The following is a 14772-nucleotide window of genomic DNA, read 5'->3' on the forward strand; positions in this document are numbered from 1 at the left end:
GGACTGCTCCCAGATATGTAGCTGCCCCTCTATCCAGCCTGCCATAAACAGGAGGACCTTAAGCCTTAAGTCATCAAGTACATCTGGATGACATCATCAAATCATCTGACTTAATTGCGAAGTGATTGATTGTCAGTACTCAATGTTCTTAGAGCTTGTAGTATTAGTAATTGCAACAGAGATCTTAGTGGTATTAGTTGTAGCAGTAGTAGTAGTAGTAGTAGCTGAATTAGTAACTGTGACTTGTAGTAGTATCAGTGGTGGTTGTAAGATTAGTATTGGTAGTAGTATTGATACTATGGCTGTAATAATTGCAATAGTACTATTGATGTTATCCATATCGTTACTAGTAGTAATAGTGGTGGTAGTTAAAATAGTAGTTGTAACTTAGTATCAAAGATGGCAGTAGTAGTAGTAATAGTAGTAGTAGTTGTTGTTGTTGCAGTAGTGTTGATACTCTTATGGTTGTTATAGCAGCAGTAGTAGTGATGGTGTTGTTATCATTATTATTATTATAATCATCATTATTATCATCATCATTATTATTATTATTATTATCATCAAGGCGGGTGAGCTGGCAGAATCATTTGCATGTTGGGCAAAATGCCTGGCAGCGTTTCACCCGTCCTTATGTTCTGAGTTCAAATTCCGCCGAGGTCGATGTTGCCTTTCATCCTTTCGAGATTGATAAATTAAGTACCAGTGAAACACTGGGGTCGATGTAATTGAATTACCCTCTCCTCTGGACTTGCTGGCCTTGTGCCAAAATTTAAAACCAATATTATTATTATTATTATTATTAGTAGTAGTAGTTGTAGGAGTAAGTGATGTAATACATGTTTGAAATAGTGGTAGTAGGAGTTGTGACTAGGGGTAGCAGTAAGAGTTTGTGCCTCTGAGTAGTAGTGGGAGTTGTAACTTGCAGTTTTGACTTGTGGTAGCTGTGACTTAGTGATAAGTGATGGTGGTAGTTGTAACAAGTCTGTTACTAATTGTAACCATTGAAGTAGTAGTAGTAGTAATAGTAGTAGTTTCATTGCTAATTTGGTTTACTTTTGTTTTAGTATTTCTGCAACAAAGTGTAGAGTAACAGGATGTGCCGGGGGGGGGGGGGAGATGGTTGTTGAGTGGTGGTGGTGGTGGATGTGTGGAGGGGGATTGTAATGGTGTGGTTAGATTTTATGTCATCACCATTGTTTTCACCACCACTGCCAGCATCATCACTGCTATCATCATCATCATCACCATCATTACCACCGTCACCACCACCAGTCTTCATCATAATTTATAATTCCAGCATCACAGTTATCAATAGCGTCATCACCATCGTCAACATAATCATCACTACCACCGTCATCATCATCATCATAATTTATATCACCACCACCACCATGCCCCCCCCCACCAACTCATCGCCACCACTCCCACTAGCATTGTTATGATCACTGCCGCCAACATTATCATTGCTTCCACCACCACCACCACCACCACCACCACCACCACGAATCACAACAGCATGTTTAATGATGCAAGTCAGTATGCATGCAGCAGGTGCAGCTTCCCTTTCTCCTTCCCCCCACCCCACTCCACCTTGAAGTTACATGCATGAGTCAGGCTGGCCATAGCCTGATCCTTCTTATGGTGGTGGTGGGAAGAGGAGGAGGAAGTATTAGCAGTTGTCATGATGATGATGATGGTGGTGATGATGATGGTAGGGTTGATGGCAATCGGCGGGGGGGGGGGATAACCTTACTGCTACTCTAGCTGTTACCATCTCCACTACCATTACTACTACTACTACTACTACTACTACTACTACTACCACCACCACCACCACCACCACTACTACTACTACTACTATTTCGAGTCAGTGACGGCGTCTCTACCTGGTCTCTTGGCCTGTTAGAAATAGCAGCCAAATCTCCCTCAAATTGCGCTGTACTGCCTTTACAAAAATAAGGATTCATTAAGTAATGTAATCCATTATGCGCTCTGAATATAAATGGCATGGTCATGGCTGGAATGCTCCATCATATAATGGACCACTTGATCAGAATTGAACTGGGGCTAAACAATAACGATGACTACTACTGTTGCTTTTTCTATAACTACTACTGCTGCTGCTGCTACTACTACTACACTCTATTACTATGTTTACTCAAAGCCTTTGAGTGATTGCTCAGCTTGCTAGAAATAATAACCAAATTGCCCCAAAATCACACCCTGGTACCTTGATTAATGAAGGCTGCATTGGACAGTGAAATGCTAGATGGACAAATAAGGCTTTGATATTAATGGCATCAAAGCTTTAGCATCCTGGTGGGATGCTCAGTCAAGGTTGACCTGGTGCTATACAATTATTATTACTGCTAATAATAATAATAAAAACTGAACCAAATTCGATGACTGGCACCCGTGCCAGTGGAGCGCTTACAGCACCATCCGAGCGGGATCACTGCCAGAGCAGCGGTCTCGCTCTCATGCCGGTGGCACGTAAAAAGCACCATTTGAGTGTGATTGTCTCCAGTTTCGCCTTACTGGCATTTGTGCCGGTGGCATGTGAACAAAACATTGGACTGACTCCTGTGCAGGTGGCACGTAAAAAAACACCATTTTAGCATGGCCGTTACTAGTACTGCTGGACTGGCCCTCGTGCCGGAGGCACATAAAAAGCACCCACTACACTCTCAGAGTGGTTGGCATTAGGAAGGGCATCCAGCTGTAGAAACTCTGCCAGATCAGATTGGAGACCTGAAATTTTCAAGGAGTGTGTAAGTTGATTATATTGACTCCAGTGCTCGACTGGTACTACTTCCTTCAACCCTGGAAAGATGAAAGGCAAAATTAACCTCAGCAGAATTTGAACTGAGAACATAATTTAATGTCAGAAGAAAAGCTAGTAAGCATTTTGTCTGACACACAAAATATTCACCACCCTAAACTACAATAATGATTTCTATGCAGACAGGCAAAATGCCACAGCTTCGTAGGAATGAGATGTAATCAATTAAACTGACTAGTACTTTGTTTGTCGACCTTGGCGAGATGAATAGCAAAGTTGATAAGCAGGATTCAGAATGTAAAGAGATAAAGCTAAATAAATACTGATAGGTGCGTTTGTATTTGTTTCACTCCATCACTACTCAGAGTTTGTTGTGTTTAGTTGCTGTCCTTCAAGCAATGTTGTGGAGAAGTGCTCCATCACTTTTAATGAGAGTAAATTTACATATATTTGTGTGTGTGTGTGTGTATCTATATAATGTATAGGTATATACAAATTATGTATTTGTGTATATGTATATATATATATATATATATATATATATATATATATATTTAATGTATATGCATATTATGTATGTGTGTATATGTATATAATGTATATGCATATGTATTTGTGTGCATGTGTATGTACATATATATACATACATACATACATGCATGGACATATATACATACATATATACATACATACACACATATATACACATACGTACATACATATATGCATATTGTGTATTTGTGTGTGTGTGTATATATATATAAAATTTTTTAGTGAAGTTATTATTATTAGCATTTAACTCTTAATTGTAGCGAATCCTTTTTCTATTTAATATTCACACTTTAAAAATAATTTTCTATTTTATAATTTTAAAAACATGTATCACTATCATCATTTAACATCCCCTTTTCCATGCTGGCATGGGTTGAACTGCTTGGATGCACACACACACACTCTCTTTTACTCTTTTACTTGTTTCGTCGTTTGACTGTGGCCATGCTGGATCACTGCCTTTAGTCGAGCAAATCGACCCCAGGACTTATTCTTTGTAAGCCTAGTACTTATTCTATCAGTCGCTTTTGCCGAATCGCTAAGTTATGGGGGACGTAAACACACCAGCATCGATTGTCAAGCGATGGTGGGGGGGACAAACACAGACACACAAACACACACACACACACACACACACACACACACACACACACACACACACACACACACACATATATATATATATACACATATACATATATACGACAGGCTTCTTTCAGTTTCTGTCTACCAAATCCACTCACAAGGCTTTGGTCGGCCCGAGTCTATAGTAGAAGATACTTGCCCAAGGTGCCATGCATGTGGCTGAACCTGGAACCATGTGGTTGGTAAGCAAGCTACTTACCACACAGCCACTCCTACAAACACACACACATATATATATACATATACATATGTAATACTAATTCTGCTGCTGCTAATAATCTTCATAAAAATGATGTTTCAAACTTGGGCACAAGGCCAGCAATTTCGGGGGGGGTCAATTATATAGGCCCCCAGTACTCATCTGGTACTTATTTTACTGACTCCAAAAGAATGAAAGGCAAAAATCGACCTCAGCAGAATTTGAACTAAATGTAAAGACAGATGAAATGCCACAAAGCATTTTGTCCTTAACGACTCGGCCCGCGTGCCACTTTCATCATCATCATCATCATCATCATTATCATCATAATTTCTTAACCTTAATTTCCTTTTTCTCTTTTTTACTGTCCAAGTCGAGTTTATCTGATCTTTTCCATTCTTGTTTTGCTGGTATTTATTTCATTGACTATAGCAGGATTTGAACCGATAATTTTGCAAGTTGAATTTAAGTACATTTATCAATACCACTGCCATTGTCACATAAACCACACTCCCAACGCCATTGTCATCATCAATATGCCACATTCCTGCTCTCAAACACCATCATCCCATTCAACTCGACCACCATCAACATCAAGGGATGTCTCCATGTAGCCTCTCAACATACTTGAAATAGCAGCTAACTACGCATCAAGTCAGACTCCACTGTCTGCAAAAAAAATAATGGAAAGACATAGTGAATAATAAATAATATTGTCCTATATTATTTTTGGGGGTAGATAGCATAATGGGGCTGGTCATGACTGGAATGCCTTTGATCGCAGGCCTGCCCACCATCAAAACATTACCACCTCCCATCACTACCGATCAGCATCCACACCACCACCACCACCACCATTGCTGTCAACACCATCACTGAGCCATTGAAAGAGTCTTTATGTGGTCGACTGACCTGCTAGAAATAGAAGCTAAATCTCTCAAATCACACCCTAGCTTTTGGAAAAGGGATCACACACACTGTCTTAGATATCCTGCTTCTGAAAATAAGACAGGATGGTCACAGCTGGAATGCCTTTGGCCTTTATAGGTCTCCTTAATTTAATCTGATCTAAGGCTAAACAACAATAAAAATGTTATCGTCACCACCACCACCACCACCACCACCACCACCCTACTGTCTTAAATGAGGGAAAATAAAACCCATTAGATAATGTAGTCCTATGTAGGCACGGGCATGGCCGTGTGGTTAGAAGCTTCCCAACTGCATGGTTCTGGGTTCTGTCCCACAGTGAGGCATCTTGAACAAGTGTCTTCTACCTATAGCCTTGGGCTGACCAAAGCCTTGTGTATGGATTTGGTAGATGGAAACTGAAAGAAGCCCATGATGTGTGTGTATGTGTGTATATTCATGTTTGTCCCCCACCACTGCTTGACAACCAGTGTTGATGTGTTTACAACCCTGTAACTTAGTGCTTCAGCAAAAGAGTCCTGGGGTTGGTTCGTTTGACTAAAATTCTTCAAGGCGGTGCCCCAGCATGGCCACAGTCTAATGACTGAAACAAGTAAGAGGTAAAAGATATTGCAAAAGACAGGGTGGTCATGGTTGGAATGCCTTTGATTATAGGCTTGCTTGTATAGGATTGAGCTGCGGCTAAGCACCACCAACACCACCATCATTATCACCATCATCACAATCATCACCAACACCATTGCTACCCCCATCATTACCACCACCCTCCGAGACCATAACCAATACTGCCACATCTCCACCACCGACATCACTATGTACAAACAACACCACGACTACCACTACTACATCTCCACTCACACCACCACTACCAAGATCACTATCAACATCATCATCATCAGTGCCACTATCAATACCACAAGTTGAAACAAACATCTGCATGACCTTCATATGTTTACAGTATTGAAACAGCTGGCATGTTAGTTTTTCACATCACACCACCTCCTTACACTCACAGATTACATACACACACACACACACACACACACACACAGAGTCACCTACACATCGATTGATGCACGCATATAGGTGTGCACTGGCACACACACACACACACACACACACACACACGCACAGACTGGTACACATACATATATATGTAGAAAGACAGACATATGCACACAGATTACATACACTTACAGACTGTCACACATTGATTGGCAAACACACACACACATATACACATATATAGGAAGACAAGTACATGCAAACACACTAACACGCAGATACAGAAAGCAGGTACAAACAGACAGGCATATACATACATGATGACGGATACACACAGACACTCATACACATAGACACGAACACATAAACCCATAGGCAGACATACATAAACACTCATATACATAGAGAAGCACATATGTATACACACACCCACATAGATGGACATTCATAAACACAGTCAGAGATACACACATGCACGCATCATACAGATAGCTGGACACACACTCATACATAGATATACACACACAGAAAATACACAAATGCGCAGAATACATACATGTGCACACACACACACACACATACATACATAGACACATGCAAACATATTCACAGAGTTACAGAACAACGCACACACATATATATAGACAATCATTTCCAAACACACACACACACACACACACACACACTTTCATTCATTGCTGAGAGACATTATATATATATATATATATATATATATATATATATATATATATATATATATATACATACAGTCACACCCACACAGTCATGGTGACATGTTCATAGATACACATATATTCTTACAAACTCACAGGCACATACAAATACTCACACCCACATACTAGCAGACAGAAACATTTACGCACAAATATATACACATTCTGACAGACATACTGTACACAGCAACACACACACACACACACTCAAAGTCTAGCCATATGATGACACATACACACACATACAATACATACACATGCATTGAATCTAGCCAAATGACGACACACATATACTACTATACATGCATACATCCAAAATGCACATACATTTACAGGAGTGGCTGTGTGGTAAGTAGCTTGCTTACCAACCACATGGTTTCAGGTTCAGTCCCACTGCGTGGCACCTTGGGCAAGTGTCTTCTACTATAGCCTCAGGCCGACCAAAGCCTTGTGAGTGGATTTGGTAGATGGAAACTGAAAGAAGCCCATCATATATATATATATATATATATATATGTATATAGGGAGAATTCACAAAAAAATAAACAAAAGACAAATACAAGTGATGTAGACAACAAACAGATGTATTAGTTTAACGCTCGGGAAGTGATGTATATGTTTTGTGCGTCTGTGTTTGTCCCCCACCATCACTTGACAACCAATGCTGGTGTGTTCATGTCCCCATAACTTAGCAGTTCAGCAAAATAGACTGATAGAATAAGTACTACGCTTATAAAGAATTAGTCCTAGGGTTGATTTATTTGCCTAAGGGCGGTGCTCCAGCATGGCTGGAGTCAGATGACTGAAAGAAATAAAAGAATAAATATTATTAGAAATTATATGAAATAAGTGCTAATATCATCATTGAGGCAAGACCTTCGTACATTGGGCCTCACCGAGGCGATGACTACTGACCGAGACCTTTGGAAATGTGCTGTGCGTGAGAAGACCCGACAAGCCAAGTAAGATCGTTGCCAGTGCCCCTGGACTGGTTCTTGTGTGGGTGGCACATGAGATGCACCATTTTGAGCGTGGCCGTTGCCAGTACCGCCTGACTGGCTCCCGTAGGATTTTCGAGCGAGATCGTTGCCAGTGCCCCTGGACTGGCTTGTGCGGGTGGCACATAAAAGACACCATTTTGAGCGTGGCCGTTTTCGTGCGGGTGACACGTAAAAGCACCCACTACACTCTCTGAGTGGTTGGCGTTAGGAAGGGCATCCAGCTGTAGAAACTCTGCCAAATTAGACTGGAGCCTGGTGTTGCCATCCGGTTTCACCAGTCCTCAGTCAAATCGTCCAACCCATGCTAGCATGGAAAGCGGACGTTAAACGATGATGATGATGATGATGATGATGATCAATTAACGTTCATTTTCCATGCTGGCATGGGTTGGCTGGTTTAACAGGAGCTGGCAAGCCAGAAGACTGCATCAGGCTTTTCTGTCTGTTTTGCCATACTTTTCTTATGACTGGATGCCCTTCCTAATGCTAACCACACCACAAGAAATAGAACCAATTTATTGCATATAAATTTTAACAAAATCTTATATGGACCCCCCCCCTCCCCTACCAAGGGCCTTTTGAGAATTACTGATTTAGATAAGTATTCAGTCAACTGAATTATCTAGTTTATTGAGGTGGTTGAGTATTCCACAGACATATGAACCAACCTTTGTCATATTTTGTAGGGCATAATTGGTATGACATAGTTTATGACAAGGTTGGGTCTTTGAATTACACGTACGATCCATAAATAGGCTTCTTCACAGTTTCCATCTATCCAGTTGTTCAATCACATGGCTTAGGTTGAAATGAGACTGTGGTAAAAGATACTTGGCTGGGATGCTGCACTATGGAATTGACCCTGGGATCTCATGATTGCTAAATGAGAACTTCTTAACGATTTGGCCATACTGTGTTCATATATATATATATATATATATATATATATATATATAATCTCATATACACCCCATGTGGCAGTATATATAAGGCATGTTTGTGTGTGTGTGTGTATGTATATAAAAACAATACACATGCACATATATATATGCATATGTACATAAACATGTATGTATGTATTTTCATTCATAAGGTTAAAACTTGACTTTGAAAACCAATACAATACAAAATGAAACGAAAGCATGAAAACAAGCAATGAAGACAAAACAATGGCTTGTATTTTATTTTATAGTTCTACATTTTGGGGTATATACATATATGTATATATATATATATATATATATATATATATATATATATATGCATGTGTGTGTATGTGTATACATGTGTGTGTGTATACTTGGCTGAGATGCTGCATATAGGATTGACCCTGGGATCTCATGATTACTTAACGAGAACCTCTTAACCATTTGGTCATACTGAGTCCACCATATATATATATATATATATATATATATATACGTATATATATATATATATAATCTCATACATCTACACTCCATGTGGCAGTATATATATATATATATATATATATATATATATATATATGTTTGGATATGTATGGCATATGTACATATGCCTGTGTATATATTTACACATATGTGTTTGAGTGTGTGTTTATATAAAAACTACATATATATATGTATGTATGTATATATGTATTTTCATTCATAAGGCTAAACTTGAAATTGCTTGAAAGCCAATACAATACAAAATGAAACGAAAGCATGAAAACAAGCAATGTGGACAAAACAATGGCTTGTATTTTAATTTATAGTATTACATTGTGGGGTATATACATATGTATGTGTGTGTGTATGTATATATATATATATATATATATATATATATATATATATGAGAAAGAGAGAGGGTGGGTAGAGACACAATCTGCTGTTGTATCATTGTTTCAGTGACAAGTTTAATCACACACCCAATACTGCCATTTACAATCACAATATTGTCACAGGCTGTTATACATACATACATACATATATACAAGGGAGGGGGTGCTGAAAAGTTCTTGGCTTTGGGTAAAAGAAAATACAGGAGGATCAGTTAATAATGATTTTATTCATCATATCCCCCTCTCACATTCACACACTTATCGCGGTGGTCCTTCAGTTTTCCTAAGCCCTGTAAAAGAATTCGGAAAACCAGGCCTTCTGCAATACCCTTAAAGCCAGGAACTTTTCAGGAGCTGTTCGTAATATGTCTTCTACTGCTAGCTGTGTGACGAGGATGTTTGTTCCGCATTCATGTGGTTTCAGGTTCAGTCCCACTATGCGGTACCTTGAGCATGTTTCTTCTACTCAGTTCCTGGGCCTAACAATTTCTCATGAATGAATTTGGTAGAAGGGAAACTGTGTGAAAGCCCTTCACATGTATGTGTGTGTGTCTTGTCCTATTTTGTGTGTGTGTGTGCTCCTGCCTTTGTGTTTATCTCCCAGTGCTGGTTTGTTTACATTCCCATAACTTGGCTCTTTGGCAAAAAGAGAAGGATAGGAATACTGGGATCAGTTTGATTGCTGTAGCATGGCCATAGTACAGTGGCTGATACAAGTAAAGGAATGGAATACATATATACATCAGTCATTACACATATATTATAATCACATATACACAACCAATGCTGTCTGTCTGCCTGTCTGCCTATTTATCTGTCTGTCTGTCTGTCTCTATGTATTGTAGGCACAGGTGTGGCTGTGTTATTAAGAAGCTTGTTTCCCAACCATGTGGTTTTGGGTTCAGTTCCACTGCACAGCACTTTGGGCAAGTATCTACAATTATAGCCCCAGGCCAGCCAAAGCCCTGGTAGTGAATTTGGTAGATGGAAACTGAAAGAAGCCTATCGCGTGTGTGTGTGTATAGACTTGCTTAGACATTATGTGATGGTAGTAAATGAGCATCACTATCATATAAGCAAGGTCGTTCATTTCCAGTTTCCCATGGAAACAGGTCTGGCTGTGGTGGTGGGGTGGGGGGGGGGGGAAATATTACGTTGCTTGGAAACTGGTGAGGGTTGGCAACAGTAAGGACATCCAAACATAGAAATTCTGCCTTAACCAATTCTGTCTGGCCCTTACAAGCATGGAAAATTGGATGTGAAATGATGAGGGTGAGGATCTCTCTCTCTCTCTCTCTCTCTCTCTCTCTCTCCTCTCTCTCTCCTCTCTCTCTCTCTCTCTCACACATATATTGGGTTATAACAAACATAGTCATAGACATACACATGTTTACATCTTTTAATCTTCTACTTGTTTCAGTCATTTGACTGTGGCCATGCTGGGGCACTGCCTCGAAGGATTGTAGTCAAACAAATTGACCCCAGGACTTATTTCTTAAGCCTAGTACTTATCCTATTGCTCTCTTTTACTGAACTGCTAACTTACAGGGATATAAACACACCAACACCGGTTGTCAAGCAGTGATAGGGGGCAAACACAGTCACAAAAACACACACACATAGATATATATGTATGTGTGTGTGTGTGTGCATATATATATATATGTACGTATGATGGGCTTCTGTCAGTTTCTGCCTACCAAATCATTCACAAGGCTTTGGTCAGCCCAAGGCTATTATAATAGAAGACACTTGCCCAAGGTGCCACACAGTGGGACTGAACCACACAGCTTCAGTGTTGTCATAGACGCATATGCTCACTGTTACCATGCATACATACATACAGACACAATCACAACATCTTCAGAGACACAGTTATACATCAACACATATCCAATGTAGCCATACATAAACACACACACACACACACACACACACGTGTGTATACAGATACAGTCATAACACAGTTGCAGTGATGCATACAGTAACCCACATAAATACCTAATGATGCCATACTTATGCTGTAACACCTTGATTCTCATGGATAACTGTATGCACAAACACACACATACACACACACACACACACACACACACACGACAGCAGCAGCATTCTTGGACACATACAGTCACAGCATGGTCTCTTTCTCTCTCACACACACTACGACATTCTTGGGCACATAGTCACAACCTAGTCACACACATAGATATACACACAAGATATGTATATTAATCACACATTCGAACTAAACATCATTCTGGGACATACACACACACACACACACACTCTCACGCCAGACTCATTTACATCCAAGACCAGCATATAATCACATGTATACACACACCTAAGGCCAGCATATAATCAGACACACAAGACAAGTATATAATCTCTCACACACACGCATCAAAGACACGCATATAATCTCTCTCTCTCGCACACACACATGCGCCCACGCGCACGCACACACACACACACACACACACACACACACACACACACACACACAGTGCAGCCATTCATATACAGTTCCTGCAACATCATCGCACAAACACACACACACACACACACACACACACACACATCGAATGCAGTTACACATACGTATACAGTCAGCACAGCATTCTCACAGACAGTGACCTACATACATAGATAAACACACAGAACATACATAAACAGTGGAAAATATTAGATAGGAAGCAGCAGTAGTAGCAGCAGCAGCAGCAGCTGCTGCTACAGTAGTAGTAGTAGTAGTAGTAGTAAGTTGATGTGTAGTAGTAGTAGTAGTAGTAGTAAGTTGATGTGTAGTAGTAGATGTGTAGCAGTAGTAGTAGTAGATGCGTAGTATTAGTAGTAGTAAGTTAATACCCCAGACTAACTCTGATCAAGAATGACCATCGCATCATTTTTTTAAAAATCTAGAACATATATGGCCCAATGTGTCCTTCTTTTATCTTAAGACAGTAATGAGGTTTGGCTGCCATTTCTAGCAGGTTCATGAAACCAAGTAGAAATTGCTTCATTGCCCAGTAGTAGTAGTAGCAGCTGCAACAACAGTAGTTGTAGTTGTAGTAGTAGTTGTTTAGCTGTTCAGTCCTGATTGAGAAGATCACAGGTATTCCACCCATGACCATCCTGTCATTTTTAGAACTGTATAGTTCTTCATTATTTAATGTGCTCTTTCCTTCTTCAAAATAATATATGTTTAGAGAGAGATTTGCCTGTTCTTTTTAACAGTTCAGGCTTACTCAAAGAGCCCCTTTCAGATTGGACAGAGGATGTTAGGTCTTGTAGTGTATGCTTTCTTGTTGTTTAACCCAGGGTTAGTCCTGATCAGGCAAACCTTTAATCAGTGGTGTACCAAGCATGATCATCCTTTTTATTTTCATGAATAATGTATCTAGGACAACATTATTCATTGTCTTCTTCATTCCTCATTTTCTAAAGACAGTTGAGTGTGATTCCTGGGAAATTTGGCTGTTATTTCTAGTTGCTCAAACAACCACATAGAGGTTGCCTTATTCGTGTGCTTTTGTTGTGCAGTGTGTTGTTCTGTGGCTGTTGTTTTTTTAGCTCATGTTAACCCTGAGCATGCAGATCTAGAGATCAAAGGCATTCAAACTGTTACCATCATATTTTTTTCCTGTCTATTTGATCTGAAACTACATTATCCAACGTGTCATTGGTTTTAAGTCAGCGTTGTGTGAGTTGTGTGAAATTTGGCTGCTATTTTTAGCATGTTGAGTGACTATCGAAGACCGGTGATTGTCGTGCGCTGACGACGGGTAAATACTCAGAAACCCAGGTCCGTGTGTATCAGGTCAGGTCGACGATGAGAAGGATGGCTTCCCTTTGCAAATACTGATAGGGCACAGAAAGTGTGTCAATAGCCAGCTGGAGGAGATGTCTTCCTGGGGCTACAAGCTACAGTAGCATCCACCTTTAGTGGTTAGCCACATTTAAATGGCAAATATACTTCACGTAGTCATGCAGCCACTGCTTATATATATATATTTATTTCTGGGTGGGTTCTGTCCCACTCTGTTCCTCCTTGGGCTAGTGTCTTCTACTATAAGCCTTGAGCTGTCCAAAGCCTTGTAAGAGGATTTGGTTGACAGAAACTGAAAGAAGCCCCTCGTGTGTGTCTTTGTGTCTGTGTTTGTCTCTCACCACCACTTGACAACCAATGTTGGTGTGTTTACGTCCCCGCAATGTAGCAGTTCAGCAAGAGATATCAATAGAATAAGTACCAGGTTTGAAAAACAAAAAAAAAGGTATTGGGTTTGATTCATTCAGTGAAAAAGTTACTTCAAGGCAGCACTCCAGCATGGCCACAGTCTAATGACCGAAACAAGTAAAAAATATTTGTATAGTGGTAGCTAGTGAACTGTTTATATAGTTGGTGACTGTTGTAGGAACAGTATTGTTTTTAAACCTTGGGTCAACACTGATGGGTTCAGCAAGTGATGGGCAAACTGAATGGCATGCCTTATGAAAAAGTTACCCTCAATTTTTATTTAGTGGTGTAGCCTGCCTGATGAGGAGCTATGTCTCGTGTGACCTGCTTCTTAGTAAAAGTTGCTTATACCTGGATGAGATCTGTGATCAAAGGTGTTCTGACTGTGGCCATCTTATCTTTTTTAGTCGTATCTACTTACACAATTGTCTCATTGGCTTGTATAGCAATAGTTGCCAGTAGCCATGAATGGAGACATTAATAGATAGCATTGTGTAGTACATAATGGTTGCAAAAAAAAAAAAAGAAAAAAATAAGCAGGATGTCACAGATAAAATGCTGTGAAACTTAAGGCGGTGAGCTGGCAGAATTGTTAGCATGCTAGGCAAAATGCTTAGTGGTATTTTGTCTGCTGTTACATTCCGAGTTCAAATTTCACCAAGGCCAACTTTGCTTTTATCCTTTCAGGGTCGATTAAATAAGTACCAGTTACACACTGGAGTCGATGTAATAGGCTTAATCCCTTTGTCCTTGTTTGTCCCCTTTATGTTAAGCCCTTTGTGGGCAATAGAGAAATAAAAAATCACAGCTCTTCATGATTGAAGCTGGCTTTGGAAGGAGAAATATCAGCAATAATATCAAAATATACTTACATCTAAAAAAC

General features: G+C 39.8%; 1 protein-coding gene across 2 annotated transcripts in view; it reads left to right on the top strand.

Moving 5' to 3' along the window:
* LOC106883556 (allantoicase) overlaps positions 1 to 14772 on the top strand; it is a 53544-nt gene that overhangs the window by 23464 nt on the left and 15308 nt on the right. The window lies entirely within an intron of this gene.

This window comes from Octopus bimaculoides, chromosome 14 (genome assembly GCF_046866305.1).
Source record: "Octopus bimaculoides isolate indiv1 chromosome 14, ASM4686630v1, whole genome shotgun sequence".
NCBI lineage: Eukaryota > Metazoa > Mollusca > Cephalopoda > Octopoda > Octopodidae > Octopus > Octopus bimaculoides.